A 17,523-nucleotide genomic window follows, 5' to 3' on the forward strand; every position below is an offset into this window, starting at 1 on the left:
CAATAAATAAAGCCATAGATGTGGTTGTTAATGCTGGTGGCAGGCAGCAGCTCGCTCGTCTCAGAGTCCCATGGTTGCGAGTCTGCCTCTCCATCTCTTGTCTTGTTGTACACCCTTCAAGGGAGTTACAAGAGTTTTAGCAGAGACTGTTTTTAAGTAATAAGGATCTACAAGTACACGTCTTTTGGAGAGAAAGCAACGTAATCAGGTCATGCTGTACGAGACGGCATATCTATCTAATTTTAAATCCCAATTAAATGTTAATAGGAAAATCTCTCGCGAGGTTGTAGCAAAAGCATGCAATATAAAATAAAGAAGCATGCATTTGACCTCTGCTTAATAGGCAGCGATTGTAGTTGCAGTGTATATGTTAATATATTTTACGCTTAATAATAGTCCTTTCTCAACATCAACACAATTTTAGAGCTGGCTGTCGAGGCAACAGCCTCATGTGCATGAATCTCTTTGCCTAATGTCCAGGCTGTCCCATTCTTGGCGTGCTGTACCCCCCAGAAAATAGAGGTGTGATTTGCATTTGCTTCTTAGCCCGTACGCATGCATAACACACATCTGTTCGCACGGCGCGTCATTTATCTGTCCCCTGTTAGGACATTCAGTTTGTCAATTGTTTGTGGGATGGTATATCGGTGATTCTATTGAACCATGATTTATAATTGTCTTTGCCGAATGTCCTTGATGGGTGTCCATCTGCTCATTGTGAATGGTGATGGTAAGGTGTGTTAGTAACTCTTAACGATTCTGTTTGCCACGGGCTGGTTCGGATTATAGATCTCTTGCGCTGTTTGATTAAATGTTGGTGGTCCTCAGTACCCCCAGATCAGTCAAATCCATAGACTTCATTCTCCATCACCAGACAGTTCATCGCAAGGTCCTCCTTGACACATCGTGGCAATCATCATCATCATCATCATCCTCAGCAGAAAATGGTTGTATTTCAATCTTTTTTTAAACGTATAATTCGGCGTTTCATATCGTTGCCATGGGCATTACAGTACATTAGGATTACATTAAGATTAGATTACATTAAAATTAATCTCTGATTAATCTCCAACTATAACACATAAAATATAGCTTCTGATTTATCAGAAAATCAATATCACAAATGATGATTTATCATCAAAGTTGTCTCAGTACTGAAGAGCTGCCTGGCTAAATATAGTTACATAAAAACTCACTAGGGAACAGGTTTGCATCATTACATTGAGAAAGCCAGACTGGGTTACTTTGTCCTGGAATTCTTGTCTCAGGTCCTCAAACCATGGGACCTCAAAGATTTTACACAAAGTAAAGAATAGAATACTGCTCTGTATGGAATCTGAGCCATGTGGGCACAAGATGGGTGTTGTCTCAGATAGTCTACACTTCAGAGAAGACAAGCAGTCCAGGAGCAGACCACGTCTGAACCAGGACAAGAGATTACCAGATCCTGTTCGAACCCGTGAGTTGTCTTTGCCAGAGCATGGGTCCAACAGCGGGCTTGGATTGTTCAATGGCCTCCATCTTCTGCATGGTGGCAGTCTATAAAACGGAAGCCATTTTATTTTTAAGATGGTAGCATATTCTCTAGTTTGCTTTATATTTCACCACATCCAGTACTCTCTAGTCTAACCAGCATGCATTGCAGCAAAGGGATCGAACTGGGAAAATGTATTCCGAAAATTATTTCGAAACATCCCAGTAATTGCTGCAAAAGGAGTTGACCATATTGATACCCACAGAACTGGAGGGGTATATTTTATTGTAACCTTTAACTATCCATGCCAAGCCTAGGGAGTCCTGAGAGAATAGGGGCTTGCTGAGGTAAGATAAGGACCAGTGGAGAAATCTGTTTTCAACCTGCAGGGCACTAGATGTAGGGTACACCCACACTCCCGAGCCATATATGGGTGCTGTTGCACAATTGGCCATAAATATCTGAAGCGTGAATTTGAGGTCTTCGATCACCAAAACAATGATCTCTGCCCTATATTCAGCCACCCTCGGCTAACCATCTTCTAGACATCACCTAGACACACCTGGGCAGTAGTGCGCGCTACAAATCCCACTAAGATAACATAATATAACACAGCATTTGAAAGAATGTATGATGTTACAACGCATACATTTACAACCTATGCCTTTACAACGCAGTTTTTACATCGCAGCATCCTTTACAACGCATACATTTACATTGCATGCCACTACAACCAATGTTTTTAAACTACATTTACAACACATTCCATTACATCGCATTATACCTTTACAATGCATACCATTACAATGCATACCATTACATTGCATGTAGGGTAAGTGTTGGATAGTGTAGGGGTAAAAATTACTATTCTAACTCCAGGGGGTGCAACAGTAGGGTAAGTGTTGGATAGTATAGGGGTAAAAATTACTATTCTAACTCCAGGAGGTGCAACAGTAGGGTAAGTGTTGGATAGTGTAGGGGTACTATGCGTTGTAATGGTATGCGTTGTAATGAAATGCAATGCAATGCCTGCGTTGTATTGATATGCGTTGTAGTGTCATTCGTTGTAGTGACATGCAATGTAATGGCTGCGTTGTAGTGACATGCGTTGTAAAGGATGTTGCGATGTAATGACTGCGTTGTAAATGTAGTGCTATGTGATGACTGCATTGTTGTTTCCCCATTTGAAAATCAATACATTTTTAAGAGTAGTGAACCCGTAGTCATTCAAGAACTAAGAGTGTACAATATTGTGAAGATTCTTCCTCTGCAACTTTGTGAACTTCAAAAGTTTACACATTTTCAAGAAGCAAATCATGTGTGAAAACATGAATAAAAAGGAGGTCTATGGGCGAAAAATTCAGCATGGAAACATTTTTTGTGTTAAACGTTTCTTGTCGAAACATTTTGTGGGTCATTTCTCCAGCAACCAAAGTTGGGAGCCTAGTTAAGTGTGTGAACTATCTTTACCCAACAAGAAGAGGATCTAACACTGAGGACCAGTGTCCTGAGACTCATCCCTCACAAACGGTTTCCGGTTTGCCTAGTAGTGAATAACCTGCACGGCATGACGCCTCGTGGGACTCTTCATTCACGAGGTTCTGTCCTTCAGTGAATGTGACAGAGGTTGGTGGACAGGACACTCTGGCACATATGTGCTCCAGTGCATTGTAGCCTACGGCACTTGTAATGTATCCACCAAACTCCAGATAAAGCCCTAAATCCTCATCAACTCAAGCCACGGACGCAGCCTTTGCTGTTACAAGAAGTGCCCCAGGATCCTCAGCGCCCGTGTGAACAAATTCCACAGGGTCCTTATTGGAACCGCATACCCATTCTTGTTATAGGTGAACAATGTCCCCTCCTGGAATTGTTTCCTTCCAAATGTATTTATTTATTTTGTGTTTTATAGAGTGCGAACTTGACCCGTTAGGGTATCGGAGCGCTTTACAGGATTAACAAGTTGTATGAAAAAGACTTGGGAGGGTGGAAACATTTGGGATAAGAACAGGTCTTTACATTTTACAATAGCAAGAGGTCCAAAAACCTTAGGGTGGGATGCCCGGAGGTGCCGGGTGGATAGCATCCGGTTAATCCAAGGTGTGGCAGTAATAGGATATAAAACAAAGTCACTGAGGTGAATGCAATGCAAGAATTAGGAGAAGAATTTGCCCATAAGGAAGGTTTTCGCCTCCTTTTAAAGCGTGCCAGAGATGGAATTCTTCTGATGGCGGGCGGGAGTGAGTTCCATATTCTTGGTGCGGCCCCAGAGAATGCCTGATTAAAAGTTTTTTTCTTTCGCAAGCGCGGAGGCTGGAGCAAGAGGTCTCGGGCGGACCGGGAGTTTCCGGCTCCTCCGGATACCACGAGTTTCTGGGCGAGAAATGCAGGGGATTTAGTGTATAGAGCCTTGTGAGTGATACAAGCCAGTTTAAGTTGGATTCTGGCCTCAAGAGGAGGCCAGTTCAGAGCTTTCAGGAATGGTGAGATGTGGTGAGTTTCCCTTTGCAGAGTTCCGCTAACAATCGCTCCCCGCTCCTCCTCTTTAACATCACGTAAAGGTGAGCTATAGGAGCTGTTGTATGAGGGGAGCGCAAGACCCCAGCGAAGAGATGGAGCACATGTTAAGAGAGAAAATAAAACCAAAAGATGTTTGGGTTCTTAAAATACAGGTAGGAATCCCAAGTGTGTCAAAAGGCATGATTCCGATCTCGGTGGATGGGTTACTCCCCACCGTGACAGATATCCTGTCTGCCGAAATACAAATCCCATAGATTCATTAGTTGATTCGACGCTTCCTAATGAAGTTGGCCTTCTTTCTGTAAAGAAGGTTCTCAATTATTGGACTCAACTGACCCAGGAGTGCAGGAGAGGTTGGCGATAGTGCTGTTTCGATGATGATACCCCCATTTCTCAAATGCTTGCGATCATCTTCCGCAGTTTAGTGACTGACAAATCAGAGACCAGCAGAATCTGCCAACAGCTGCTGCCTGAGAATGTGACCCTCATTGGTTTCCCCCTGAATAGTTTTGTGTCTCTGGTTATTTATTTACCCAGCTAAACTTAAATGCATTTTGTTTCAGAATGACAGCCAGTGGTGCAGATGTACCATGGTGGTCAGTGAGAGCACATCCCTGCGTGCTTTTCACTTCAGCATCCTTTCCAACTTAAATAATTAAATGCCAATAATTTTGCAGGGAGTTTCGATACAGGAAGCAGCCAGGCGGGGTGAATAATGCATGTGATGGCCTCATTTTTGAGCCACAGGGCTCTGCCACTCTTTGCAGCCACAGGGGGCGCGCTGGAGTCATTCTCTTAAAGGGGCGGGGGTACCAGAAATACTGCCCTGTGTTTAGAACATGAAGATGCTATCCTAAGAGTACCAACCAGATCCAGCACAGTGGGGCATGACGTGAAAATGCAGAAAAGCAAGCCATCTTCCATATGTCAGGTGTGCACAGGGGCTGAGCTTAGCACTAGACACTGGGTGACGTGTCATTGAGGAAGGAGGTCATCTTCAGCCTCGCTAACAGTTCATGACATATAGATACCCGCAGCATGGATTTATCCATGGGTTCTCACAAAGATTTTCCCAGGGGCCAAAATGTTTAGTCTGTTATGTGACTGAGGGCCGCATTGATGCCAGCAGGGTAGGGGTCTGGTTGGGGGAGGAGGGTTGGCGTGCAGGGGTGGAGGTGTTGGTGGTAGAGTGGGTATAGGGGAAGCTAGATGTGTATATATAGTGGCTGAACTGCACAATGTGAAAAAAGGAAACCTGGGGTTAATCCTGGCTTCCCCACTTGACCAAATTGTGTGATCCTAGGCAACTGTTTTATTTCAATGTCCCTCCTTTTCCTTCATTATTACATGTAAGATGACTCAAAATACATGACTTTAGGATGGGCGCTGTTCATAACTTTCTCCTGTGTTTAATTTAATAAACTATAACGTTGTTTATGTATAAGAGGAACCCAGGCCACACAGAGGGTGCACATAACACCTGACCTGCCTCTTAGTTCACTACTGGCATTGTTTTCAGAGTGGAAGAATGAATGTTTCTAAATTCATGTTTGAAAACTATCGCTTTTAAAATGATACTTCTCATTGCACTGACATAACCTCATATACTATGGAGAAATGGTTCTGCATGCTAATGAAATACCCTTTTTGAATTTTAAAACTACTTTATCATATTTTTACGGGTTTGTTGCAAGATGTCTGCACTTTAACTTTAAATAAATGCTTGACCGTTTATTTAATATTGTTTTAATGTTAGGTTGAATGGAGTAAAGAGCAGCTAGGGCTGCTGACCATGGGACCGCATGTAAAGGTTATGAGGGCCGCATGCGGCCCCCGGGCCGTACATTGAGTATCACTGGTTTAATCTGTAGCAAGTGACTGATCACCAATTTCCTTTGTTCCTGGTGCATGGGACTGTCCCCTGCATAGTGTCCAGTTATGCTGAGTTTTTTTTATTTTATCCCCAGCCTCACAGTAATCTAGAGTGTGCGCGAAGGCCTAAATCTATATACTTTAATATGAGTAAAGTCCTAGACCTGGAGAACGTGTCCCCTCTCATTTGTTGGGCAGTAGATTATTGTCCGTGTCAAGAGTTTAGCCTGTTCTATGGTGTTGGCAACATACCATGTTTTGTAACTCAGACGTTGTGGCCAGACCTTTTTGTGTGCATCACCAGAGTGAAGGACTACTGCGCACTCCACTGCTAAATGCTAACCTGGATTCTAGCACTAACATCCCGTGTATGTTTGCATGAGTTAATGTGTGTGGCTTGTGTGGTGCATACATGGAGTGCATGAATGAGCCAGAATCGTGGTCGGCTTGCGGGTTCTATTTTGGAAGCCCCTCCCCTGTTCATGTGCACAAGATGGATGCGAGGTTGTTGACAGTGAAAGTGTATGGCTGATGTTCCTGAAGCAGGAACGAGGAAACCTAGATACCAAAGAGGGGAGCGAGGAGATAGGGATGTCTGTAGAAATGTGATAAGGTCCTTTTGCTGCTGATGAATCTTCCGGAGCTTCGCCATTTGGTGGTTGGTAAGAGTATAGGGTGGGACTGCCGTCTGTTGTTCACAATGAATATATGGCATTACAACACAAACATTTACAACACATGCTTTTACAACGTGGTTTTTACATCGCAGCTACCATTACAACGCAGGATTTTACAACGCATGCCATTACAACGCATTTTTAGAAACTACATTTACAACGCATCTCATTACAACGCATACAATTTATTTTTCATCCAAGCAGCAGTTACATATCATGAAATACATCATACTTTCTACAAATTCGTTTTACATACCACATGAGAGTACAATCTGTGTTGTATACATGTCAGTTATCACTTTCTAAGCTGTACAAAAGGGGGTGGTGATGGACGGAGCATCAGAACCAATCAAACACTCACACCCAGTCAACAGATCTGGGTTTGATCCATCACCGTTCTTTAGCCCACTCTGCTACCCCAGATCAGACATGGCCATATGCAAATCAGTCTGACCCTGTGCCTCATGGGAACAGTCCAGCCCAAACTGCCAAGCCATGCCTTCCCTGGACTGGAAACAAGCTTCCTAGGACCGGTTTCTGGCATTTCAGCCGTCTTCAGCCAGGCTTGCTTGAATCCAGTGGCAAAGAGAGCAAGGGACTCACGTCTGAGCATACCCTGCCAACTTATGGCGAAAAAAGTGGTACAAAAGGGGGTGGTGATGGACGGAGCATCAGAACCAATGAAACACTCACACCCAGTCAACAGATCTGGGTTTGATCCATCACCGTTCTTTAGCCCACTCTGCCACCCCAGTTCAGACATGGCCATATGCAAATCAGTCTGACCCTGTCTGAAGACGGCTGAAATGCCAGAAACCGGTTCTAGGATGCTTGTTTCCGGTCCAGGCAGGGAAGGCATGGCTTGGCAGTTCGGGCTGGACTGTTCCCATGAGGCACAGGGTCAGACTGATTTGCATATGGCAATGTCTGAACTGGAGTGGCAGAGTGGGCTAAAGAACGGTGATGGATCAAACCCAGATCTCTTGACTGGGTGTGAGTGTTTGATTGGTTCTGATGCTCCGTCCATCACCACCCCCTTTTGTACCGCTTAGTTATCACTTTCTAGCCCTTCATTTCGGCAGATGGCTACCTGTTTTGTTGAAATGTCCCACACCATCTTTATTCGCTACAGCACTCCATGTATATGCGTCGTCTACAGTTATTTTTGCCTATCACGTTTGTTTGTTAAAATGCGGTCTGATAGGTCAGTCTGTGGGTTCAGGCTCTAAGTGTGACTGCAGATATTGGACAAGTGGTTCTACAACGCATACAATTACCACGCATACCATTACAACGCATAATACTTTTATTGCAACATTAGGGTAAGTGTTGGATAGTGTAGGAATAAACATTACTATTCCCACTCCAGTGAATGCAACAGTAGGGTAAGTGTTGGATAGTGTAGGGGTAAAAATTACTATTCAAACTCCAGAGAGTGCAACAGTAGGGAAAGTGTTGGATAGCGGAGGGGTAAAAATTACTATTCCCACTCCAGTGAGTGCAACAGTAGGGAAAGTGTCGGATAGTGTAGGGGTAAAAATTACTATTCAAACTCCAGAGAGTGCAACAGTAGGGAAAGTGTCGGACAGTGTAGGGGTAAAAATGACTATTCCCATGTACCCCAAAACCCATACCCACCCTACAACTTAAAAAATCTCCATTACTTACCTTATAATGCTTTGTAATGGCATGCGTTGTAATGGAATGCGTTGTAGTGACATGCGTTGTAGTGACATGCGTTGTAGTGACATGCGTTGTAGTGACATGCGTTGTAGTGACATGCGATGTAAAGACAGTTGCTTTGTAACAGCTGCGTGTAAAGGTAGTGCGTTGTAATGACTGCATTGTAATGGAGGTTTCCCTTCACAATATTAAGCGTCCTTTAGAGGAGGCCAGCCTTTTGTCGCTTTTCCTGCTCACTGTCAGGTGTGCCCATAGGTAGCCAGGTGCAGAGGCTCACACCTCTTTGTGCATCTTTCATGGCTGCTCCAACCTGGAGACGTCCCTGCTGTGAGGAGCATCACTCTTCATAGAGACTGTTTCTGGAAGACGTTCTGAGAAGGACACATAAAAGGGGAACTGGCCCAAACGGGTTTGGAAGAGCCGACAGGCAGTTCACATTGCCTGCCTGTTGTACCTGTACAAAAGGGGGCGCTGTTGAGCCACTTGTTCTAGTGCCAAGCTCTCTTAGGCCAAGGAAGGGAGCGCTCTAGAGTACCCAGGAGACTGCTACCACAGCTGGTGTCTGCTCGACATCCTGCTTTCAGACGTGAGGGGACATCACCTGGAGCTTAACCTGGAAGGAAGGACAGAGTCCCTGCCTGAACGACTTGGAGCTGGCTTCACTGAAGAGAAGGGCCAGCAGGGTGCCAACCACGCAGGAGGTGCAGGGCGGTGCAGACTACCAGGACAAGCAGAGCCGCTGACCACAAAGTGTGGGTCCATCTGCCCAGAAAGACTTGAAGGACAGAGGCTGGTGTGCTTCCAGTGTTCCACCCTGCAGTACCACACCCTGCAGTACCACACCCTGCAGTACCACACCCTGCAGTACCACACCCTGCAGTGTCATATGCAGTGTCACACCCGACAGTATCACACCCGGCAGTATCACACCCGGCAGTATCACACCCGGCAGTATCACACCCTGCTGGATCCCACCTGACAATATCACACCCTGCAGTATCGCACCCTGCAGTATCACACCTGGCTATATCACACCCTGCTGGGTCACACCTGTCAGTATCACACCCTGCAGTATCACACCCGGCGGTGTCACACCTTGCAGTATCACACCCTGCAGTATCACACCCTGCAGTATCGCACCCTGCAGTATCGCACCCTGCAGTATCACACCCGGCAGTGTCACACCCTGCAGTATCGCACCCTGCAGTATTGCACCCTGCAGTATCGCACCCTGCAGTATCACACCCTGCAGTATCACACCTGGCTATATCACACCCTGCTGGGTCACACCTGGCTATATCACACCGTGCTGGGTCACACCTGGCAGTGTCACACCTGGCAGTATCACACCCTACAGTATCGCACCATGCAGTATCAAACCTGGATATATCACACCCTACAATGTCACACCCTGCAGTATCATAACCGACAGTATCACACCTGGCAATATCACACCCTGCTGGGTCACACCCGGCAGTATCACACCCTGCTGGATCCCACCTGACAATATCACACCCTTCAGTATCGCACCCTGCAGTATCGCACCCCACAGTATCACACCCCGCAGTATCACACCTGGCTATTTCACACCCTGCTGGGTCACACCTGGGAGTATCACACCCGGCAGAACCGCACCCTGCTGATCACCCCGGCAGTCTCACACGCTGCTGGATCATACCCTGCAGTGTCATATGCAATGTCACACCAGACAGTATCACACCCTGCTGGATCACACCCGGCAGTATCACACCCTGCAGTACCACACCCTGCAGTGTCATATGCAGTGTCACACCCGACAGTATCACACCCGGCAGTATCACACCCGGCAGTATCACACCCTGCTGGATCACACCCGGCAGTATCACACCCGGCAGTATCACACCCTGCTGGATCCCATCTGACAATATCACACCCTGCAGTATCGCACCCTGCAGTATCACACCCTGCAGTACCACACCCTGCAGTGTCATATGCAGTGTCACACCCGACAGTATCACACCCGGCAGTATCACACCCGGCAGTATCACACCCTGCTGGATCACACCCGGCAGTATCACACCCGGCAGTATCACACCCTGCTGGATCCCATCTGACAATATCACACCCTGCAGTATCGCACCCTGCAGTATCACACCTGGCTATATCACACCCTGCTGGGTCACACCCGGCAGTCTCACATGCTGCTGTAGCACACCTGGCAGTATCACACCTTCCACTGTCACACCCAGCAGTATCACATCCTGCTGGATCACACCCGGCAGTATCACACCCTGCAGTATCACACCCTGCAGTATCACACCCTGCAGTATCACACCCTGCAGTGTCATACGCAATGGCACACCGTGCAGTACAACACCTGACAGTATCACACCCGGCAGTATCACACCCTGCTGGATCACACCCTGATGTATCACAACCTGAAGTATCACACCCTGCTGGATCTCACCCTGCAGTGTCCCACCCGGCAGTATCACACCCTGAAGGATCACACCCAAATGGATCACACCCTGCAGTATCACACCCTGCAGTGTCACACCCGGCAGTGTCACTCCAGGCAGTACCACACCCTGCAGTGTCACACTTTGCAGTGTCACACCTGGTAGTATCACACCCTGAAATGTCACACCCTGCAGTGTCACACTTGTCAATATCACACCCTGCAGTGTCACACCCTGCAGTATCACACCCTGCAGTGTCACACCCTGCAGTATCACACCGTCCAGTGTCACACCTGGCAGAATCGCCACCTGCTAGATCACCCCCCCCCCCCGCAGAGTCACACCCCGCAATGCCACTCTGCAGTGGCACACCCGGCAGTATCACACCCTCAAGGATCACACCCGGTAGTGTCACACCTGGCACTGTCACACCCTGCTGAAACACCCCCTGGCAGCGTCCCCCTGCAGTGTCACACCTGGCAGTACCACACCCTGCAGTGTCACACCCTGCTGTGTCATATGCAGTGTCATACCCGACAGTATCACACCCAGCAGTATGACACCCGGATGGGTCACACCCGGCAGTGTCACACCCTGCAGTGTCACACCCTACAGTGTCACACCGTCCAGTGTCACACGTGGCAGAATCGCCCCTGCTAGATCACCCCCCTCCCCCTGCAGAGTCACACCCTGCATTGTCACCCTGAAGTGGCACACCCGGCAGTATCACACCCTGAAGTATCACACCCGGCAGTGTCACACCCGGCAGTGTCAAACCCTGCTGGAACACCCCCTGGCGGTGTCACACCCTACAGTGTCACACCCCGCACTGTCACCCTGCAGTAGCACACCCGGCAGTATCACACCCTGCAGTGTCACTCTGCAGTGTCACACCCGGCAGTATCACACCCGGCAATGTCTCACCCTGCTGGAACACCCCCTGGCGGTGTCACACCCTACAGTGTCACACCCCGAACTGTCACCCTGCAGTAGCACACCCGGCAGTATCACACCCTGCAGTGTCACTCTGCAGTGTCACACCCGGCAGTATCACACCCTGCAATGTCACACCCTGCTGTGTCATATGCAGTGTCATACCCGACAGTATCACACCCGGCAGTATGACACCCGGCAGTATCACACCCGGCAGTGTCACACCCTGCTGGAACGCCCCCTGGCAGTGTCACACCCGGCTGGAACACCCCCTGGCAGTGTCACACCCTGCAGTGTCACACCTGGCAGTGTCACACCCTACAGTATCGCACCATGCAGTATCAAACCTGGATATATCATACCATACAGTGCCACACCCGGCTGGAACACCCCCTGGCAGTGTCACACCCTGCAGTGTCACACCCTGCAGTGTCACACCCGGCAGTCTCACACCCGGCAGTCTCACACCCGGCAGTCTCACACTCGCCAGTGTCACACCCTGGTGGAACGCCCCCTGGCAGTGTGAGGTATGAACGCACCAAAAACCCGCCTTCCATGGCCTCTTCCTCTCCAAGGGACGAACCACATTCAAAATTTCCACGCTCTCTAATTTACAAATTACAAGGTAATTTGGGTTGGTGTATGAATCTTTAAGGTGTATGTTATATAAAATGTTAACAGTCTAACAAAGGTAACAGCTAATGCATTAGGACAAAAAAAAAAACACGCCATGAAAAACCTAAGGATAAAAACGCACTACAGTGCGGCAATGCTAAATATGAGATTACTACTCAGTTACAATAACACGCGAAGTGCAATTCTTCACGGAAATTACACAGCACGCGCTGCCATGATTGGGCCCCAGCAGTGAAATAAACACAGGGAGTGAGTGGGCCGGAGTGCTGCTCTCAGCCAGGCCTGGCTGCACTGCCTGGCAACCAGCGGGCACGGGTTCGATGCTGGAGGGGGCAGCCGGGGAGACGAGATGCCCTGGGAGCAGAGGCTCCGCGGCTGAGACCGGAGCCCGTCGGACACGAATAGCGCTTGCTGATGAGTGAGGCGCTATCTCTTGGTACTTGTAAGCAGGGCCACTGGAATTATGCGATTCTGCAGCCGTGGCGATTTTCGCAAGTTATGGTTATGTTACACAATACATCATTTACCGCATAATCTGCAGATTTCAGCAACAACAAAAAATGTTTCTTGTTCAAACGGATCAAAAGTTACGAAAAATATGGCGACTCGAGGTACCCGTGCGCCGTATGGCTTTTCTGAAAGGTTGTCAGGTCATCTTTCAGTTGCTAATTGTTGCATTTGGATGTTAAATTGATACTAATTAAGGTGAATTATTTTCTCAGACACTGCTACCAGGTGTAAAAATGACAAAATAATACTAAATGCGCCGCATTATGCCGCATAATTTGCCATAATTAGTCGACTCTGCTGCATAGTTCGGTCCTCTGCCGCATAATTTCAGTGGCCCTGCCTGTAAGTGTCGGCAGAGGAGGGATTGAACCTCCTATGCACTGTTTGCCAGAGCATCCAGCCCTCCCCCAAATTAGAGGATTGTCTGTGGTCGTCCACCTCCAACCCCTGCTTTCGATGAGAAGTGGTCAATTCTAAACCCAGCTCATGCCACTGATAGCGGGTCAGTGGCCAGTGAAGGCAAGCCCTTTGTTTGAATGTAATGCTGCGTGTATTCACTTCCAGGCCGCACTGAGGCCCATCATCTTTCAAACATTTTCAAAACTCAATCAGACTCAGCCTGGAGAATCCAAGCAGCCGCCTTCAATCATCCAGCAGGAAATGGCGTTTGGAGCCCAGCCAGGAGCAGGGGGGGGGGGGGGAGGGGGGCGTCTGCAGGATGAGCGCAGCCTCCTTGACGCGTGTCACTCACCGCGCCGAGATGAAATGCGGCCTGTATCCCCGATCAGATGCAACCTGGGCCGGTTTTATGAAGCGCCGAGCAGCGTCGGCCAGATCGAAGCACTCACTGCGTCTCAGCTGATGTCTGACTTCATTACTCGGAGACAATCAGTTTCCGAGATCAGTCACAATGTAGTTCGAGTTTAACAACCCGGCTCGAGGCGTGTGATGAGTGCCAAGTCCCGCCCTCCGGAGCAGGTGTGCTCGGGACAAGACAGGCTGCGCTGGGATGCGCACGCCTCCGTATTCATTCATACATTCATTCTTGCAGGAAATGGATCAGAAGCGTGCACTGGGAATCCCAAACTCCTCAAAGATTGGGACAGAGGCCTTTTACGGAACCTGCGGGTGGGACTTTCTCGGCTGGACTGTTTCGGAAATTGTGGATAGTCAAAACTTTTCCTTAACACATCCTCGGAACATAACATAACATAGGGCCGAGAGGACCCGCCGGGATTTGAGCCCGTGGCCATGAGGTCAAACACAGGCCCCTGCAGTGGACGCATCGGTTCACTAGGCCATCAGACTATGGCCAGTGGTACACCCATCTTCAGTGATTCCACCAATGGGCGGGAACGGGACTGGAAGGGTTCCTGGAATTTGTGGGGGTGCAGGGGAAGGGATTTCCTAGGCCATCAGACCCGGCTATGGCCAGTGGTACACCCATCTTCAGTGATTCCACCAATGGGCGGGAACGGGACTGGAAGGGTTCCTGGAATTTGTGGGGGTGCAGGGGAAGGGATTTCCTAGGCCATCAGACTATGGCCAGTGGTACACCCATCTTCAGTGATTCCACCAATGGGCGGGAACGGGACTGGAAGGGTTCCTGGAATTTGTGGGGGTGCAGGGGAAGGGATTTCCTAGGCCATCAGACTATGGCCAGTGGTACACCCATCTTCAGTGATTCCACCAATGGGCGGGAACGGGACTGGAAGGGTTCCTGGAATTTGTGGGGGTGCAGGGGAAGGGATTTCCTAGGCCATCAGACCCGGCTATGGCCAGTGGTACACCCATCTTCAGTGATTCCACCAATGGGCGTGAACGGGACTGGAAGGGTTCCTGAAATTTGTGGGGGAGGGGAAGGGATTTCCTAGGCCATCAGACCCGGCTATGGCCAGTGGTACACCCATCTTCAGTGATTCCACCAATGGGCGGGAACGGGACTGGAAGGGTTCCTGGAATTTGTGGGGGTGCAGGGGGAAGGGATTCCTAGGCCATGAGACCCGGCTGTGGCCAGTGGTACACCCATCTTCAGTGATTCCACCAATGGGCGTGAACGGGACTGGAAGGGTTCCTGGAATTTGTGGGGGTGCAGGGGAAGGGATTTCCTAGGCCATCAGACCCGGCTATGGCCAGTGGTACACCCATCTTCAGTGATTCCACCAATGGGCGTGAACGGGACTGGAAGGGTTCCTGAAATTTGTGGGGGAGGGGAAGGGATTTCCTAGGCCATCAGACCCGGCTATGGCCAGTGGTACACCCATCTTCAGTGATTCCACCAATGGGCGGGAACAGGACTGGAAGGGTTCCTGGAATTTGTGGGGGTGCAGGGGAAGGGATTTCCTAGGCCATGAGACCCGGCTATGGCCAGTGGTACACCCATCTTCAGTGATTCCACCAATGGGCGGGAACGGGACTGGAAGGGTTCCTGGACTTTGTGGGGGTGCAGGGGAAGGGATCTCCTAGGCCATCAGACTATGGCCAGTGGTACACCCATCTTCAGTGATTCCACCAATGGGCGGGAACGGGACTGGAAGGGTTCCTGGAATTTGTGGGGGTGCAGGGGAAGGGATTTCCTAGGCCATCAGACCCGGCTATGGCCAGTGGTACACCCATCTTCAGTGATTCCACCAATGGGCGGGAACGGGACTGGAAGGGTTCCTGGACTTTGTGGGGGTGCAGGGGAAGGGATTTCCTAGGCCATCAGACCCGGCTAGGGCCAGTGGTACACCCATCTTCAGTGATTCCACCAATGGGCGTGAACGGGACTGGAAGGGTTCCTGAAATTTGTGGGGGTGCAGGGGAAGGGATCTCCTAGGCCATCAGACTATGGCCAGTGGTACACCCATCTTCAGTGATTCCACCAATGGGCGGGAACGGGACTGGAAGGGTTCCTGGAATTTGTGGGGGTGCAGGGGAAGGGATTCCTAGGCCATGAGACCCGGCTATGGCCAGTGGTACACCCATCTTCAGTGATTCCACCAATGGGCGTGAACGGGACTGGAAGGGTTCCTGGAATTTGTGGGCGTGCAGGGGAAGGGATTGCTAGGCCATCAGACCCGGCTATGGCCAGTGGTACACCCATCTTCAGTGATTCCACCAATGGGCGTGAATGGGACTGGAAGGGTTCCTGGAATTTGTGGGGGTGCAGGGGAAGGGATTTCTTCACAGATAAAAATATTCTCCACAGCAAAAACTAGTCAGTGTGCCATTGCACTAGCACCTTCATTTCACACGCATAAAGGTGCGGTATGTGCAGGTACTGATACCCAAATGACCTCACCCAATCTTGAAGAGCAAAGGATAAAAGTGTTCCAGAAGTCCATTGTAACATTCCAGTTACAAGAAGGTGCTAATAGCCCTAAGGTCACTGACAGTGACAGGGTGGATGAAGGAGTTTATATTTAAGGCTCCCTTTTTTCTGTTTTGACGGATTTTTACAGATAAATACAGACAGAAAATCATTTATTTCCTGGTCTGCCTTTATTTTTAAATGTGGATAAAAATGGAAATTGGGTGCTAGTTTTTGAGTGATTCTAAATGCTGTCTGTCATGACTGCCAGGCCAATAGCTGCGTGGATTGACAGGAAAGGGAGTTAAAAGAGAAAGGAAGTTTAGCAAAGAGGCTTAAACTGCAGGAGATATGCACAAGGTTTATGCTTTAAAACGAAATTTACATATTTTCTTGTAAGTGCATTGATTTATCTTCTGCGAGTTCATATCACAGAAACACAGCGGGCATTCAAGTATGACTGCTTATTTATCGGTTAAATAAATGTGGAAATATACCAGTTTCAGCTTCATTTTGACCACAAAACCCAAAATAAATATCGATAAATACAGATAAAGTTAGCAAAAAATAAATATAGATGGAAATGTCAAAAAAACTAAATACCATAAAATTGGGAGCCTATTAATATTCTATGGTTTGAGAGGCGCATAAACAAATCCGAGGCACGTTCCCGCCTGTCTAGGAGCAGTGCTTTGCTGAATGAGAACGCTTCATAGGCAGATTGCATTTTTCTATATCCCTAACCTAACACTTTCCTTTTTCTCTTTAATCCTTCTCTTACACTATCCCATCCCCCTGCCCTTACCCCATAACAGCCATCTGTACCGTTTGCAATTATTTTTTTCGTAAAACTTTTTTGTTCTCGATTGTTATTACCTTAAGATTTTTGTATCCTCAGCTGTTTATCCCCAAACGTGACGTGATTCTGATCAAGGTCTGACTGCTTAAGATGAGACATTGGTGAAGGACGGTGTTATAAGGCGATGACGCCATGGGTGGAGGAGAAGCCCTTTATTAAGTGTCACACGCCATCACAGGTTCCAGTCGGCTGTGGAATCTTCGAATGACAGTCCGGCACAATCCAATGGGGAAAGGGCGGGGGGGGGGGGTGTTTGGACCATGTATATTAAATTACTACAGATATTGAATGGAATTTGTTGAAATCACGACAAAATATAAACTGCACATTTGTGCATTTGGGTTTTCATCTTCACAATATTTGTAAAGCCACAACAGGGTTGTCTTTTACCCCCAGCATTTATGTGCATCACCATGAGAGGCGCGAATCTCCATTTCACACTTCTGTTCTTTATCCAGAGTCTTTATATATAGACTACCCTGATTATTACATCATTATCAGAACCGTGATGCCGGGGCAATGATTTAGAGCTCGGTGGACAGATTACTCCGTCACAGCGGTGATGGATACACCGTCCGCCCAAATATATGTAGGATAAAATGGGATTTATATTTCGGCGGATAGGATAA

The 17,523-nt window shown here is 48.3% G+C and overlaps 1 protein-coding gene across 1 annotated transcript in view; it reads left to right on the forward strand.

The window, feature by feature from the left end:
• The window catches only part of KCND1 (potassium voltage-gated channel subfamily D member 1), a 793,973-nt gene that overhangs the window by 117,151 nt on the left and 659,299 nt on the right, over positions 1-17,523 (forward strand). The gene's annotated exons all lie outside the window — the stretch shown is intronic.

Source organism: Triturus cristatus, chromosome 10 (assembly GCF_964204655.1).
Source record: "Triturus cristatus chromosome 10, aTriCri1.1, whole genome shotgun sequence".
In the NCBI taxonomy this organism is placed as follows: domain Eukaryota; kingdom Metazoa; phylum Chordata; class Amphibia; order Caudata; family Salamandridae; genus Triturus; species Triturus cristatus.